Below are 19,145 nucleotides of genomic sequence, written 5' to 3'. Positions count from 1 at the left end.
CACACATGCATAATTTTTCTAGAAACCTTCTAACCTTCCAAAATATGATCCTCATGCCCAAATAGGTGACCATGGGTAGTTACAACTTCCCAAACCACTGCAAAAATTGCAAAAGGCACTCAAGCAACTTTTTGAGGAAGTTTTGCTCTTTACAACTTTTGGTCAAATGGGTCCACCCAGGACCATTGTAGGACCCTAGTTATGTTTCATAGGACCTATTAGACAATCAGAATACCTTAGTTTCCCATCGTTAATCACTTTTGACCTATTGAGCAACTTCTAACCAACCTAGGACCTAGTAAGCAATTTAGCTCTTACATTTGGACAAGTTGCATTCGAAGGACCTTTGAAACTTGTCACACACACACACAGACACAGACATAGACACAGACATAGACACACACACACACACACACACACACACACACACACACAAATAACCCCTAAAAACTCCAAAACCCAAAATTTAGGGAGGTTCCCTGCACCATACTCCCTTGGGACAAAGAACTCAAGTCCCCTGAGTTAGGATGTCTGCAATGGTTACCCCATGCTTTAGTATATCTACCTTGGTCACGTAAGTGGCTTCATCGTCTGGTAGTCCCTTCCATTTCACAAAATAGGTCTTTTAGGTGCCCTTTCTAGTCTTCTTGATCACCTTAGAGTGCACTATGTTGTCTAGTTGCAAAGGTTGGGGAGTTGGAAAGTCTTGAACCCAATCTGCCCCTTCCAAGTCTATAAGAGTGTGTTGATTAGTATCAACTTGAGTACCCATATAAGGAAATAGATCACATACATTAAAGATAGGTGAAATCCCCAAATCAAGAGGAAGTGCAACTTCATAGGCATTGTTCCCAAACTTATTTAAGATTTTCAAAGGTCCCATCTTTTCATCAACAATTTGGTTGGTTGGCACTTTGATAGTCTCTTCTTTCTAAGGCAGGTAAGCACCAAATCTCCCACCTTGAACTATAAGTCCCTCCTTGTCTTATCTTCTTTGGCCTTGTACTTTTCCCCTTGATGTTGTAATGCCTTCCTAACTTGTTCATGTAGCTCTTTCATTGTTATGCAAATGAATCCCCTTGTGCACTCCTCTTATCATGTAAACTGAGATCCCTCAACTTGAAAATCTCCCTAGGGTGAGTCCCATATACAATCTCAAATGGGCTCTTATCATTACTCCTATTGATGGAGTCATTATAAGAAAACTTTGCCTGCCCTATGATTTGATCCCAAGATTGACCATGTTGCTTGGTCAAACACCTTAATAGATTGCCCAAAGATCTGTTCACTACCTCAGTTTTCCCATTAGACCAAGGATGGTAAGCTGAAAAAAAGGACAAATTGGTTCCTAGCATCTTCCAAAGGGTCCTCCAAAAATGTCTTATGAATTCATTGTCCCTATCACTCACTATGTTGAGTGGCAAACCATGGATTCTCACTATATCTTTGAAGAACAGACCTGCTATATGTGAAGCATCATTTTTTTTCTTGCATGGAATGAAGTGGGCCATTTTACTAAAATGATCCACAACCACGAATACACTGTCATGCCCTCTAAATGTTTTAGGGAGTCCTAAAACACAATCCATACTCAAGCACTCCCATGGCCTTTGTGGTATGGTGAGTGGTTGGTATAACCATGCATTGCTGCTATGTCCCTTGGCCATCTAACACACACAACATTGCTCCACAAACCTCCTTACATCATTCTACAACCTAGGCCAATGATAGTACCTAGTGACTTGTTCAAGTGTCTTGTCTACTCCAAAATGTCCCCCTAAATTACCTTGATGCTTCTCCTTGATTATGTTCTTTCTCATGGAACATTGTGGAATGCACAATAGGTGTCCTTTGAATAGAAAACCTTCTTGCAACATTTAATTAGTAAAGTTTACTTTAAAACCTTGCTTGAATTTCTCACATACCTCATAAGCTTCTTTGAAGTCTTTATCCTCCTTGTAGAGGTCTATGAGATCCTCCATTCCCACACTCTATAATTGGATCTCTTGGTGGGCGAGCAGTCTTCTACTGAGAGCATCTGCAACCTTGTTTCTCACACCTTTCTTGTGCTTGATCACAAAGGTGAATGCTTGCAATATTCCACCCACTTGAGGTGTCTTTGATTTAGTTTCTCCTACCCATTCAAGAAGCTAAGGGCATGGTTGTCCATGTAGACCAAAAATTCCTTTGGTAAGAGGTAGTGACTCCTTTTCAAGGCCTAGACCATTGCATATAATTCAAGGTCATAAGTGGAGTACCTCTATTTTTCCTCGTTCAACTTTTTAGAGAAAAATGCCATAAGGTGTCCCTCTTGATTAAGCACTACCCCAATGTCTAGTTTACTGGCATCACACTCTACAACAAAGAGTTAATTGAAGTATAGAAACCTTAGGGTAGGTAGGGCTGTAATCATCTTTTTCAAAAGCTCAAACCCTTTATCTGCTACCTCTATCCACTTGAGCTAACACTTAATACCTCCTTTAATGGTGTTGAGAATAGGTGCACATGCATGACTGAATCCTCTCACAAAATTTATATAATAAGATGCGAGGCCATGAAAAATCCTAACATATCCTATACATTTAGGTGTTGGCCACTCCAATATGGACTTGACCTTATTAGGATCCATTTTAATACACCCATTGGAAACAACAAACCCAAGATATACTAATATAGTTTTTAGAAACTCGCACTTTTCTTGATTAATCATCAGCTTCTCTTGATGTAGCCTCCTCAAGACCATCTCCAAGTGCTTCATATTATCCTCTTTGGACATGTTAGAGATTAAAATATCATGCAAATACACAATAACAAACTTACCTATGAATTCTGCTAGCACCTCATTCATTAGTCTCATGAAGGTACTTGGGGCATTTGTCAAGCCAAAGGGCATTAATAGCCACTCATACAACCCTTTATTAGTCTTGAATATTGTCTTCCATTCATCACTAGGTCTACCTCTATTTTGGTGATACCCTAATTCTGAATCCACCTTGGAGAAGTAGGAAGAGCCTCCCAAATTATCTAACAAATCCTCAATTATTGGCATAGCGAATCTATATCTAATGGTGATCTTTTTGATTGCCTTGGAGTTAGTAAAAATCCTCCATTTTCCATCCTTCTTAGGTGTAAGGATAGTTGGTAGAACACAAGGGCTCAAGCTCTTCCTTATTAGGCCTTTTTCCAACAAATCTTGGATTTTGTTTTGCAATGTTAGCATTATGACTTGGAGTCATCTTGTAAGCTTCCTTGTTAGGTAGATTTGCCCCTGGTATCAAGTCTATTTGATGAATTACCTCTTTCGTAGGTGGTAATGCACTATGTTGCCCATTGTCCACTATTTCGTGGTACTTCTCTAGCAACTGTTGCACTTCTTGAGATACTTGGACCTTCTCCTTAGCTTCTTCCCTATGTCTCACCACTACTGCACAACAAATTTCTTTCTCCTTCTTCATAGCCTTTAGGAACTCCTTCCCACTCAATAACATTACACTTGCCCCCCAAATGTTTCTCCTCTTTAGACTCAGTCAAAGGGTCCATCTAAAATTTCTTACCTTGCTTGGTTTCACATAACTATTCTGCTTCCCATCATGTATAGCCTTCACATCATACTACCATGGACACCCTAACAAGATATGACAAGCATCTATGGGCATTATGTCACATAACACCTTGTCCTTGTATTCCCCTACCTCAAATTCTACAAATGTTTGTTCATTAACTAGTATTTGTTGGCCCTTATTCAACCAAGACACCTTGTAAGGAGTAGTGTGAGGTATCCTCATGAGGTTCAACTTATCTACCATATCTATGGATACTATGTTCTCAATGGAGCCAGAGTCCACTATCACCCTACAAATATTTCCATGTGACTTGCAAGTGGTCTTAAACAAACTCTTTCTCTGAGATGGTTCAACTACATTAGGTACTTTCAACAAGGTCCTCCTTAACATCAGATTTTCACCATCCGATACTAGTCCTATTTTAGAAATAGGTGATGTAAAAATTTGGGTATCATCCTCTTGTACCAATTGTGTTCTCCTTTCCCCCGTGGATGAAGTGGAACCCTTCTGAGGACATCTTCCCATAGTGTGAACCACCTGGTTACAGTTATAACATCTGCCAGTAAAAATAATATTGCCTCTGCCTTGGGATTGGAACCTACTTCTAGGTGGTCCTCTTCCTCTATATCCCCCTCTTTTAAATATGTTCTTGTTCTAATTACCCCCATAACTATCTTTGGTTTGAGTCTCTTCTAGCCTACTTGGTCCCATTCTTTTGCCAAAGTTGTCCCTGTCTCTAAAACCTCTATTACCTCTACCTCTTTCTTGTGAATCATGTCTTCTCCTTGCCTTCTCTTCTGCCCTTAAAGCTAGCTAAAATTATTTATGCATACTGTCAGGGGCCATCATGCTAATCTCATCTTGATTCCCTTGCCTAAACCCATTGAGGTATCTTGCCACTCTTTCCTCTTCTTCTTCTTATATTCTTGCTCTTAGGCTTAACTTATCAAACTATTCAGTATAAGCACTCACAATGAGGTCCCTTTGCCTTAGGTTCTGCAACCTTTGATATATCTAAATCTCATAGTCTATGGGTAGGAATTGGGCTCTCAACCTAATCTTCATCCTATCCCAAGACACAATCTTCTTCTTCCCTGCTACTACCATGTCATCTTGCATCACATTCCACCATACTAATGTTGATCCCTTGAGTCTAGCCTTAGTATAGTTGACTCTCTTCTCTTCTTGTACTTCCTTGTAATCAAACTGATTGTTTATGGCCTACAACCAATCCAACAATTCTTCTCCATTCAAGCTACCACTGTAATAAGGAATATGCTCCATATTGTCTTTGTTAAGGGATCCTTGCCCCTATTAGATGTCTCCCTTGTGAGACTTTCATCTTCTTCCTCACTCTCATCTCCCCATTTTGTGATTCTCTTCTTGCTCTGTGTTTGCCTAATTGGCTTTGGCTAGTTGATCCTTGACCAAATCCACTATGGCACCCTTGATCATTGTCTTGGGTGGCATACTATCAACCTCTTGGTCTTCTACGTCTGACATACACCAAACTGAAAGTTGGCTTTGATACCACTTTGATGCAGAGGGTCTAGGGTTATAATTATTAAGCACTCCTAATTAAGGTTCTAAACCTCAAATTATCCAATGATTCTTGTTTCTTGATCTTTCCACCAATCTTATCCTCCAAGACTCTTCCCCAACTTGCCTCCTAGGTATAGTTGGTTTGGTGTAAGCTCAATCTCCCTATTAAGGCACTAGTCCTACTAGTCCTTTCTTCCTTTAGAACCCTAACATTGCTTAGGATCTTTTTCTCTCACTCTCTTGGAGTCCACTGATGTTTCCAATACCCTCCATATCATTCCAAACCTTATTCAATACTTTTTCTCACAACAATAACCACATAAAACTCACTCCCTTCAAATAGGGCTAATTAAGCCTATTCACTTCTAGGTCTAGTAACATTGTTTTATGCCAATAATCCTAATTATTTCAAACAACCTATTGAAAAACCTTAGGAATATGAAATATATCTCCTAGTACTCCAAGATTCCAAAATTTTAGAGCTTCAAAACACGCAAACTCTATTCACCATCAAGCCCTAGTTTCTAGCCTATCTTTTAGGCCTCTAGATGAGTTTGCACCAAAAAGATTCTAGACCCTTTCAAAATCCAAATCAAGCCTTAAAACCACTTTCTCCTTCAAAGTAACATCCTAGGGCTTCTAGGCATCACATTTTCTTGATCAAACTTGATCATGGGCGGCCTCTGCAACAACATCTCTAAACTGTCCTAGCTCACTTATTCCCAATAGTCAACCTAAGGCATTAATCCTTAGCTTGGAAACCAGTCCAAAAAATGAAAAATAAAGAAAAAATACTATTAAAATAGTCTCACCTATCATACGAAAAGGTTTCACACATTTTCCATCGTGGATGATTAGGTTAGAGCCATTATTGTGGAAATAACCCTATGAATGAGGATCTTAGACCAGTCACCAAGAAAATTCCACAACTTGTTAAGCTAAAAAACTCAACCCAAGTTTGAATATGCAAAAGAAGAAGGAAACACTAGTCTAAAAGAATCATAAGTTATAACTTTTGTGCCAATCCATACACAGTCGTACTAGGGCATTAAACACTACTAAAACAATGGGAAACTCTAAAAAATGTCTGTATAGGAGGTCCACACATGCATAATCTGACTAGAAACCTTCTAATATTCCAAAATATGATCCTCATGCTAAAATAGCCAAGCATGGGTAGTTAAAACCTCAAAAACCACCATTTGCAACTTTTTGCAAAAATTGCAAAATTTACTCAAGAAACTTTTTGAGCAACTTTGCAACTTTTGAGAAAGTTTTGCTCTTTACAACTTTTGATCAAATGGGTCCACCTAGGACCATTCTAGGGCCCTAGTTAGGATTAATAGGACCTATTAGGAAATAAAAATACCTTATCTGCCCTTCCCTAATCACTTTTGACCTATTGAGAAACTTTAGGCTCATTGAGCAACTTTTGACCAACCTAGGGCCTAGTGAGCAATTTGGCTCTTACATTTGGACTAGTTGCATTCCAAGGACTTTTGGAACTTATTAAACACACACACACACACACACACACACACACTTTTAACTAAACCCTAAAAACTTGAATGACCAAAACTTAGGGAGGTGCCCTAAACCACCAATCTAAAGAGATCACTTGAGAAGGTTGTTAATATGATATTCAAATATTTGAAGGGAAGTCTAGATTATAACTTGTTTATGCGGGAGCACCATTTTTTTTCTTCATCACCTCCTTAAATTTTTTTTGTGATGGTCTTAGGAAGTAATTACATGTTATAAATGTAATGAAGTCAATTTATATTGGTTTGAAGTCATTCATATATGTTTATGTTCCAATAAGGCTACGATAGCCACTTGGTCAAATTTGGTCAACACTAGTCAAAGGTCAAATCTTCAACAAATTAAGTTATGTGATAAAATTTTATGTCTTGGTGTTCCATTGAGATCCATTGGTTGGGGTTCTATGGGTCTTAATTTGGTTATGTTGGAAAATTGCAAAAGTTGAAATGTAATGCCTCCCCAAGGGATCCAAAGAATTTCAATTAGTTTGCTAAACAACTTTTTTTTTAAACATGCAAGTAAAAACATACACAACACTTGTGGAAGCAATAGTAACATCCAACTGAAAATAACATAATATAACAGATTACATTCTTTAAAGATCCCTTAACGTTGAATTACTTCTAATCATAACTTAATCATCTAACATTATATCCTTAACAATGAAATAACAAGGATACATCCAATGTTCTTAAACCATATACCAGTGTCCTTTTAGTAATTACATTTCAGATTGCTCAATCATCCATTGTACATATCACAGGGTATGAAAAGCTTAAAAGAATAAACATCCTTGTAAATAAAGTACATCATCATCCAACATTAGTCCATGATGCAATAACATAAATGAAACTGTAAACCATACATGATACATCTCCACAAAAGATATAAACATCCATCATAAAAGATAACCATATATCACAAACATAATTAACTAAGTGCACGGTTCCTCCCAACCGTAAATAGCATCATTAGACCATCATGGATCCTAGCCATCCCTCCATGCGTAACATTCCAAAGCACCGAAGAGATCATCGGCTATAAACATAGTAGGAATGTCACTCCTAAAATATCCTACTAACATGCAAAGTAAAGCATAGGATACCATCATCTAACACATGCAAACCATCAATATAAGAAACACACCAATAAATACATCCACCATAGAGTATACCATCTATCATAATGATCCAAGAACAAAATGAAGATAAATACCAACCAAGAACACTCCAGCCACGGTGTCTTAGACGGATCTCAAATGATAAGAGTGGAAAAACACTACCACCCGACCGCGTGGAACCTAAGTGGTCCACTCCCACCGTGCTGAGGAGATAATCTCAAGTCCCAAATAGGCTATCCAAAACACATAGCATAATTACTCTCTAAGTCCAGGAATCCTAAAAGTATACTAACTCAAAAGTTCCAATCACAAACCGACATCTAATCCCAGAGGCACAACAATAAGTACACCACCAAAGGTACATAAAATCTCTAGAGGAGACTTAGGCTACATACTAGGGAGTGTCATCACATGGCTGCTTGAGTTACCCTGGACTGGTCTCTCATTAGACCTCGAACCCTCAAGCGTTGAGTTACCCTGGACTGGTTACTCTGAACCCCGGACCCTCAACATGGCACATGTGGAAACCAAGAAGCCCTCTCAAGAAGATGAGGCACTTCTCCCATCCTTAGTCTATACAAGCACTCAAGGCATGGGTGGTTCAAATATCTCTAACTTATCTTTTTAGTGTGTTTCCCTCCCATAAATTTTGAATTATTAGATTATCACTTATTACATAACTTGCATTAGGTTACCCTGGTACTGACCACTTTGGGCCCCAGACCCCTATGCAAGCCACTCCAATAGTCATGTACCTAGACAACCTCTCCTAAGCACATAAATCCACAGTTGTGTCCCATACCACAACACTCATAAAGATCAAACTCGGTTCCTTAACAGGCAACCTGATAATAAGACGGTTCTCCCATCGAAGAACACATAAAAGCACCACAAAATATACCTCATAAATATAATCTCCAACAGGAATCACAATATCCATTGGTTCTTAACAAGCAACCAAAATATATCTCAAAATCACACTGATCGAAGACTCCAAAATGGTAGAGTCAAAACATGTCACAACATGACATCATCAAGAAATAAATCAGTATTTCAGTCCCATCATGGCAACTAGAAATCAATCCAAGGATAACTGATTGGTGAATCAAAAAATGGTTAAGTCCAATGTCTCGGATACATAAGAATCTCAGCTTCACACATGAAGACTGATAAACAATAACAATTAGTAAATACAAACATTTCATAGAGCATACGATCACATTACCATGGTTGGGCTTATAAAGATCGAGACAATAAGATCAACATGCCAACACATCTCACAACCCCCGAGCCTCTAGTAACAACCTAGAACTGGTCAACACTAGTCAACCCAAGAACCCAAAACAAGAAGCATAGAGAATACACGATGCAAACACATGTTTTGGTTTACTAAATTCACATAGCTGAATAATGTGTAGGGGTTTCCAGTTTCCATTTTCAAGTATACTTCAAGTGTATAAAGGTATCATCATTTGACCTACAAGTCAACCCAATTGTTCCCTGATAGCATTATCCTTCCATTATTAAGAATTACATTCTAAGAATAACTTAAGGATAAACATTTACTCATTAAATTGATCATCATTGAACTTTAATTAAATTGTTCTCTTTATTTAGCTAAGATCCATATTCAAATTGATCAACTCTTCTTATCGTTCTTCAACTTTTCACATAAATCAAGGATCATTAACCGTTAAATTATAAGAGAACCAATTATCATTCTTCGAATAAGATATCATAACTTAATTAGAATGATCAATTAAATCCATCAATTAACATAGGCACACCATCCATGACCTATTATCATTTTAATAATTCTTAATTAAGACTTAATTAAATATTATTAAAATTTAAGCCTTTTAATTCAATCGTTATCATCATTGACAATCATATATTATCTAAAGTCATAATTCAAGTCATAAGATTTATCAACTTCAATACAGATAATCTACAATCTCGTTAAAATAATTATATCAAATAACTCTCTTATAACATAACTTAATTATTAATTAAATCCAATTAACTCTGATTAATTAATTTAATTAATAATTACATATCCATGGAAACGTTCCAATTAGTATAAGTTGACTAATAACTAACTATAATTTTGTAAGTCAAAAGTCGACTATAATTTAGTGCACAAATAATCATATTAATAGTTCAATAATAATAACTTGTTAATATTTAATAACAAGCTATATTGAAAATCTTAATAATAATTCCGTATGACCGCATTCGTCATCTTTCAAAGACTACCAACATTCTCTTGACTAATTCGTATTATCATTAATCATTTCAAATAAAACTCTATTGCACAATTTTTAATTGTTAATATCATAGTTATAATATCAACTCAATGAATATCAATTGATTACAAATCGACTATACTTCAAATCCAAAAAACTATTGTCTTTACAAAACTTCAATCGTTAAATAATCTCTTCTAGATTAATTCTAATTGAATTAGCCATTTTTATTAATAGTTTGTAGACCCAACAAACATTGATAAACTATAAATAATCGATCTGGATAAAAACTTAACATAAGCTTCATTAGCCAATTCTTAATGAGTTATTTATTAATACATAATGTATTAATAATAACATAGCAATGATATAATATAACAATGACTCTTTATCTTTGTAATACTTAATTAAATCTCATTTAATTCGCCATTTGCGACTTCAAACAACTTAAATAAGACTAGATTAAATATTATCCAAATTGGAATCTCTTAATTGAATTATTAATCATAATTATAATTAGAGGATGACTAACCATCTTCCCAACAGAACTACCCTCACTGTTTATTAGCTCAACCTTCCCAATGTTTACCAGGAAATAATGGTTAATTAAGTTGAAGGCTTGAATTTAACCATCACATCAATGAATCCACATTTCTCACTTTATCGAAATCAACATCCCCTCAAACTCTATAGCTTAAACTTAATTATTAAATTAACCTAATAATTCTCGTTACAATAATAATATTTCCACATTAATACATACAAACTAATATCTCTTTTTAATTAAACTATTATTAAATTTGTATTCCACATTTATCTTATAAAATAATAACAAGGATTAACTTCACACACACACACACACACACACACACACACACACACACACACACACACACACACACACACACACACACACACACACACACACACACACACACATAATGAGAATCGAATTATTTAATATCGATTTCTCATAACATAAACCCTTTTTAATAATCTTTTCCCACAAAAATATTGTAATAACTTCAACCAAAATTTAAACATAATAAAACATTAAAGGAGGCGCACAGTGTTTAAGCGATTTTAAATAATCGCTATGCATATTTGTGCAAGGGTCATGCGGCAGTTAAGAGATCTGTCGCAGGTACTCGCAGGTACCCTGTGACCATGGTACCACGGACGTATGAAGATAGAGAGGGGGGTACGGGGAGTATACCCCGCCCTCCCTTATATTATATATATCCTTTTTTTTAAAACGCTTTTTCCAAAACATGAAACGTGATGCCAGTACATAAGATCTTTACTGCGATTTATTTAATTAGTCCTCTTTCAAATACACACACACACACACACACACACACATATGTACATAAATGTATATATGTATATATATATGTGCGTATATGCAAAGTATTTTATATATATATATATATATATATATATATATATATATATATATATATATATATATATATATATATATATATATATATATATATATATATATATATATATATATACAAATCCAAAAACATTTATATTTCTATATACATATAATTTTAAAAACAAAGGCTTTCAAACTAAAGATCTCTATGAAATATTTGTACTCTAAATTTATCCATTAATTTCTAAATAGGTTTGACTATAGATTTAGAAACTTTTTTTCAAATCCATTAATCAATTTGATTCTAAATCGAACCCAAACCCGTGTAGAACTAATTTCTCTTTAATTGGATCTAGGATTTTCTAATGTTTTCTTCTCAACCAAATAGAATATCTAGATACCAATTTCAATTATAGAATCAATCACAAGAGTATTCAGACATATAGACATGATAAAGATAGGAAGAGAAATAGTGCAAAGAGAATATGTGATTATCACGAGTGCACCTGGACACTGATGCTAATCTTGCCATGCCTCAGAAGTCCATAGAAAGTCCCTTCCTTCTCCATCATTCGCAATTCCCTCCAAGATATAAGTCAACCAAAAACCTCCAAATGACTAGAAGTGCTAGAAGAAGCATAGAAGCATGTAGAAAATATATGAGCATATGAATCTTCTCCAATGCATGTAAGCTTGAAGCTTCCATTTAAGCTTGTAGCTTGTAGCTTCCATTAAGCTTTCGTTTTAAGCTTGTCCAAACATACTAGGAGAGCCTCTATTTAAAGGCCTCTAAGATGCATCTAGAGTGTGTCTAGAAGGAGCTAGAAGATAAGCATGACAACCAAGCATGAGTCTTCTCCAACCTTCTAGATGATTCTTAAGGTTGTAGACACCATGTGCTCAAATAAAATGCTAACTCCTAAGTGTAGACAACTAGTGCATTCTTAGAGTGCAAACTTCTATGTTGTCTACATGACAACTTTCGAGAATTTTCCAACTCCTATGTGAGCAACATTAAAATAATGCACATTAATTAATATAATATTTAATTTTCTCTTTCCAATTTTATTTATTTATTTATTAAATCTCATGCACTAACTTTTATAATTCCACTTTTCAATCTTAATATATTTATATTTTAATCACATGAGATTTAGAATCTTTTATTAATTTAAATATATCTTCCACTTTTAAATTTCATTTTCCAAAACTTAATTGCTAAAATATTTATTAGCTTTAATAATAATATTATTTAGCCATTTATTTGAAAATGAACACTAAATATATTATTATTAAAATAAATATTGTCACATTCCAAATTTAATATTATAACTTTTATCTTCAAATTTAATTATTTTATTAATTAATTTCTCAATTAATTAAATAAAATAAATATTAAAATACCATATTAATTTTGCATTTAATTCAATTTTTTAATTAAGATTAATTAATAGAAAATACTTCAAAGACTCACAAGGTAAAAATATGAAAATCCATCATAACCAAAATACATACAAAATCAAACCAAGGGTTAATATCACGAATTGCGTTATCCAACGTATTCGAAAGGTACTCAACTCAGATACTTGTCCTAATTTTTCAATTAAAACAAATGGCTTTAAAGGGTTGGGATTTGGACTTGAGAATTTATCTCCCTTCTCTTATCATTGAGATAGTGTGATAGGGTACGCTCATCCTGGCAATTCAGGGAAGTCGATACTTGGTACCTGCAACCTGCATAAAAACCACGCATGTACAAGCACAATACATACTAAACTAAACAGGCAATGGCAAGAAGTGGTGTATCGTGTAGATCCCGACTAGTAGGTGACTACGACTCCCTTCCTTAACCACATCAGACATGCCATACAAAAGTAAACACGCAAAAAAAACACGCACACCATACACATGCAAGTATGGGGTAAGTATCCATAATAAAACACATATGATAATAAATCATCTTACTAATCATCATTAATAATTGCAAACACTGAAAATAATCATCATGCATACATGAAATATAAAGTCTAAGTGATCTCATCACATAATAAACTGAATCCATAGCACAATATCTGATAATCTCAAAAGAATGCTACTAACCATCAACATAGAACTAACCCTAAAAGAGTTCAACAATGATAACAAAATGCGAACTAGGGGTAGGCACTACATCCACCCCCCCTGGGATTAGGCTTACTCCTGGAAGCCTACAAGAAAGACAAAATCAAGATACCCACTATGCAGGTCCTATTGAACCCTTTTCCTCCCTACAGGAGAATATGATTCCACTGGTGTCACTACAACACACTTAGAGCAATATGATTCTGGTTTAATGATAAACCGAAAACCATATCGATCCAACATCCATTCTTTTAACAACTACTAAAATAGATCCCTTAATACATTCTAAATGAGAGAAACTTAATGCTTGCAAAGATAATCAAGGGCATACTACCTTACAACATAGATAAAAGATACATGTTTTACAACTAGAATGACAAAGATAATCAAGGGCATACTACCTTACAACATAGATAAAAGATAAATGCAACTTTTGTAATTTCTTGGCAATTTGTGAAGGTGAACAACCACCTTTTGTTTTCCTCATCGATAAGCCTTCATGGAAGGTGAGAGGACATCTTATATTCTTGAAATGTAAATGAGAAGACAATTTGGGCAGTTAATTAAGATTGAGATTGAGACTTTGAGTGAGAATCCATACTATACCATGTTGTAAGTCACTATTTTGTTTTGCACAGTATTCATGTTTGTTTAATTGTTGATGGGAAATGCACATAAAAATGTTTTGAATTGAATTTATCCTAAATTGAGGATATTTTATAATAGTTTTTAGTGATTTTAAGAGCTTTTGTTTGGACTTATTACTCTCTATTACAAATAAGATTGTATCTAGGGTTTCAACTCAAAATGGGATATCTTTCACTAACCTGCACAGCGATACCAACACATTACCTTGTAGATACAAAGGGCATTGATTTAGTAAAATGTGTGTGTTGTGGTGTATATGAAGTGTTCATACCATAGATTTAGAGATTTAACAAGTGGGTGCTATCCTGGATCCGTGAAATAGAAAACATCCAAATTTGAGGCCTACAACCCTTAAATCTAGGATTTTTGTGGATTGATGGGCAATTTTTTTTGCAATATTCTTCAACACAAATCCACAAACTACCACCCAAAACTTCCCTTGAGAACCTACATGCCTTCATTATATTGGTATTTTCCACTCCCCTGGAATATTCGAGACATTAAGCCCTAAATCTTGTGGATGAAAAACCTCATATTATATATTTTTATTACACTTTGTTGCATAGAATTAGATCAAGGTAATTTTACGAATTACATTTTCAGATGACCCACTTTTGGAGACCATAACTAACAAACCATTGACCCGATGGGCTATTATAACCCCTTTTCAGAAATGAATTTTTTTGTACTATAATGGTTGATTGCACAAGCAATTATCATCCCGAGGTTTGACCTTTTTTTAGAGCCATTTAGGCTTTCATTGCTAAGCCTAAAGTTTGGATAGCCAATATTCATACCAAAAATCTATAATAACTGCACTAATACATATGATATGGCAATGAAACTCGTTTGAAAAGTTGATATATTTAAGATGAACCTCAAGATATGAAATTAGAAAAAATTGAGCTCATAAAACCAACTTACTAAAATTAGCAAGCTTCCACAAATAACAACTCTACACTAGAATAACCTTTATTAAAAACACAAAACTGGAAATAGAAATATTTTTGGGTGATGCAAGATTTCCATTATACCCAGGATGCTTTGACTTGTGATTGGTTTTTTTATTTCTCTTTGGAGAAGCTTCTAGCTCTCTCTTGTTGAAAACTAAGGACATACACTTTTAGGATTTCTCGATGAATTGGATAGATGCCTGTAGACACCAAAAATTATCCATTTGAGCACAAATACCCTTATCTTGACCAATTATATAGATATTTATTATTTATTTAATTTTAGCCTTATCCTACCTTTTATTAAATAAATTTACATTTATTTAATTACATCCATCTTTATCCCATATCCTTGATTTAAATAAATTTACATTTACTTAATCCTAGCCTATTTCCCCACATCCCACTTCCATCTTAATCCTTCACTTTAATTAAGTAAATGACTTAGTTTACTTAATTAATTCCTTTTAATTCCACTTGGAATTAAATATTATATTTCATTTTATTTGAGCACATGGCTTCTAACTTTAACCTTCACCCTACCTCACTTTCCTAACCCAACCCATCCATCTAATCCAGGTCAATTCACTTACTAGTTAATCTTAGTTTCCCATCTAATCATATCCTTAATCATTTGCACAATCCTAATCAAAGTATTAACAAACCCTAGTGTGACTCTTACAAACTTGCACATTTGTCCCCCTTCACATGTTAACCAAAGTTGCTCACACATGTGTGAGAAACCTTGAGCTTCCAATCTCTTACACATGTCATTGACCCATCACATCAAAGGTTGCTCACACATGTGTGAGCATCTTTCCCCCTTTGAATAGTCAAAACCCTAATCCATATGGAGTCCACTTGGCCTCTGCCTCATGGACACCTCATTGATCCTGAGGAATCCTATTCCTTCATCTCATTTTGAATCTCAACCATCTATTTCTTTTCATTTCTTATAAAAGAAGAACCCTCTCCTCATTTCCATAAGCAAGATTCAATCCATTGTTATGTTGTGGAATTTGTGAGCAACCACATACCCTTAACAACAACAACATCAATACTTCTTCATTTTGGGGAGGTTTGCATGTGTTGTATTGAGTAGATTAAATTTATTTCTTGTTTTTATTTCAATAACATTTGCATGCTTTCTCCATGTCTTTCATATTTAAGGTTTGCATAGATATGTAGGAATAAACTTAGTTTCTTTTGTTTATTTCCTTTGTTACATTTTATGTGATACAATACCCAGTTCATCTTCAAAGAGAATTTGTGATAGAGTTCACCTTGCATTTCGACTTGTTTCTTATTATTCAATCTGGCTGTAACTTGAGTTGATTTCCTGCCAACCTATGAAGTTTATCATATATAAATTTATAGAAAGTTTATCAAATCTATTTTTTCCTAGAAGAGTTTTCAAGTAATGAATATAGAATTCTTTTCAACTTTGAAGCTTTTATCTTTTAATCAGTTATTACTTGGCTACATTAAATGAAGTATTGAAGGGGCTTTTGATATATTCTCCCAAACATATAATCACCATTTGTTTTTCGGGTTTGGATGCATATCTCCTGGTCTTTGTGTGAGGCTATAATTATTGAAAAGGGTGAAATGTTTTTGATAAGAAAAGAAACAAGAGGGTGTTGGCCCATGGAACAAAGATAGCTAGCACATTAATAACACATTAACAACAACTAGAACAAACACAACACAGTGAAAGAAACCATAATCTTACCTCTATCAAAAACATAGTAAGAACCATAGTGCAAAGTAATTAAACTAGCAGTATAAGAGTCTTTAAATTGGTAATTAACATAATGCCCAAGCCATTCAAGATGAATAATAAGTCTAAATAATTTTTTTTCTAAAGCCACATAGGCTATACCGAATCAAAAACCAAAATTTATCAAAACCCATAGCAACACTTAAAAATTCCCATCGAGTTTCTTGGATAGCAACATAGTAGACCATTCCTCCCTAAGGAACTCAAACTGTTCCTTGTAATCATCACCAATCTTGGCCTTAGTGTCGATCATCCTTTCCTGCATCATACGAAGAGTGACCAAACATGCGTGCATGACCTTGATAAAAAATGCGAGTCTTCAATCTACTTGTTGAAGCTATCCACCACCTTCTTCAACTCCTAGACCATGCTCTCAAGCATCGTCAATCGGTTCTTTAAACTTCTTAGTGACCCTCCAACCTTAGAGCCAGTGGTTTCCATCATAGAGCTCTAGACAACTCAAACTTACAAGGGGTTGGGGTTGGGGGTGGGGGTGGGCTTTGGGGCCAGGCTTTGTAGGGTCTCATATGGGGGGAGGGGTGAGGAGTCTTGTTAGTCTCCAAAGGGGGGATTCACACGTCATACTGGAGGAGTGGGTAGATTCCTTATCAGTGAATTTAATAATAGAGATATCTGATTTAGTTTCCACATTTTTCTTCATGGCATACTTGCATTTTTCGTTAACAATTCTATTGGACATACGGGCACTAGGGGTCTTAATGTGCTCAGCCGACTAAACAATGTAAACTTCTTTTTCACTTTTTTGGGGGGACCTAGTGTGTTCAATACTCATTTATTTTAATAAAAGTAGGGGGGAAGACTCCATTTTAGCTCTTATTGGTTCTAGCTTTAGAAGGACCAACCTCATGGGAAGAGAAAGTTGGGGGGGGGGTGTAACTTGGTTCAAAATATGTAAAAGAAAATTGATTGGGGGATGGAGGGCAAGATGAAAGTTATACAACCTAAACATAAGCCATTGGTGCAGGATGACATTCTCCTTACCCTTATGAATAGCCTCAATATTACCATCCATAGAATGCATCAGATAGAAGGGAATTCAAATGAGATCTTTATTGCACAGATGATTGAGGAAGGGGAGGTACTAAAATTAGAACACAGTAAACTTACCTTGTAAGGTGAAGTATTTCATGACAATGTGGAAAACTTGCTGCCAGATTCCTGGAAGCTTCTGTCTACTATAACCACCTTGTTTCTTCACATGTTCTTCTTTAGGGGGCCTAAAGAACTAGTTGAGAGCATCATAGTTGGAAGTCTTGCTGATTTTATTCCATCTTTGCCCTTCCATGGAAAGGTCAGTCACCTTTGTAATGACCTATTTGTTTATGTCAAAGGTGATACCATACACAGTAGCCCTTCACTCATTCCATGACAAAACAAATTGTTTTGAAACAATTTTGTCATGGCCACTAGTCATATGTTCCATGAAGGGAAAGATTCCTCGTTCACACACATACGTCACCTTTGGGTTGTTTTTGAAGATGATGCCAATTTTTATTAGGTTCAATACAAAGTTTGGTTCCACCCATGGTAGTGAAATGCATAGTGAAATATAGTGAAAGACTGGTGGTATAGATGAAATGACAAGATGTAAATAGAAAGACCCCAAAAATTCCTTTTAAATATTTTTGTCATCTTCACAATTGTTTTACAATGACCATTTATATGGTACCACATCATAATGTGACCTTTCCATTCGTACATGTGTGGCTTTTAAAAATCTTTGGTACGAGCTCCAATTTTTGTAAATTTTTTTGCCTTGGGAATGACAACGTAGTTATTTATTTTGCATTTATAGAAGTGCACATGTGATGCCATTATTTAGCCATTGCAAATATGTAATCAACAAAAGGTTAATACAAATAATTTACAATCCATCATTAAACTATCCATCGTTAGAATGCCCCAAATGTCTTCGTAGACTTTAATCACCATTAGAATGATAGGGAAGTTATTATTGTGGTTAACATAGCGTGGTTAACATAGCCACAAGCCTAGATCCCATTACACTTATTGGTTTCCTTCATGGTTAATGTTGAGCTATCATTTTGCATGATGTTGAATGATAGGGATCCTTTCAAACCCCTCTCTTGAAAATATAATTGAGGATCAACTCCAAGGTTCTAGGTGATCTTGTGACCTACTAAAATCCACTCAATTGAAGATAAATGTGTATGTTCATGAGGAGGCCTTTGCTAGTTCTGAATAATTTTGGATAATCTGTTTGA

This window comes from Cupressus sempervirens, chromosome 2 (assembly GCF_028749045.1).
Source record: "Cupressus sempervirens isolate cs-2001-9-10 chromosome 2, ASM2874904v1, whole genome shotgun sequence".
Taxonomy (NCBI): domain Eukaryota; kingdom Viridiplantae; phylum Streptophyta; class Pinopsida; order Cupressales; family Cupressaceae; genus Cupressus; species Cupressus sempervirens.
Note: the sequence above shows the minus strand (reverse complement) of the source record.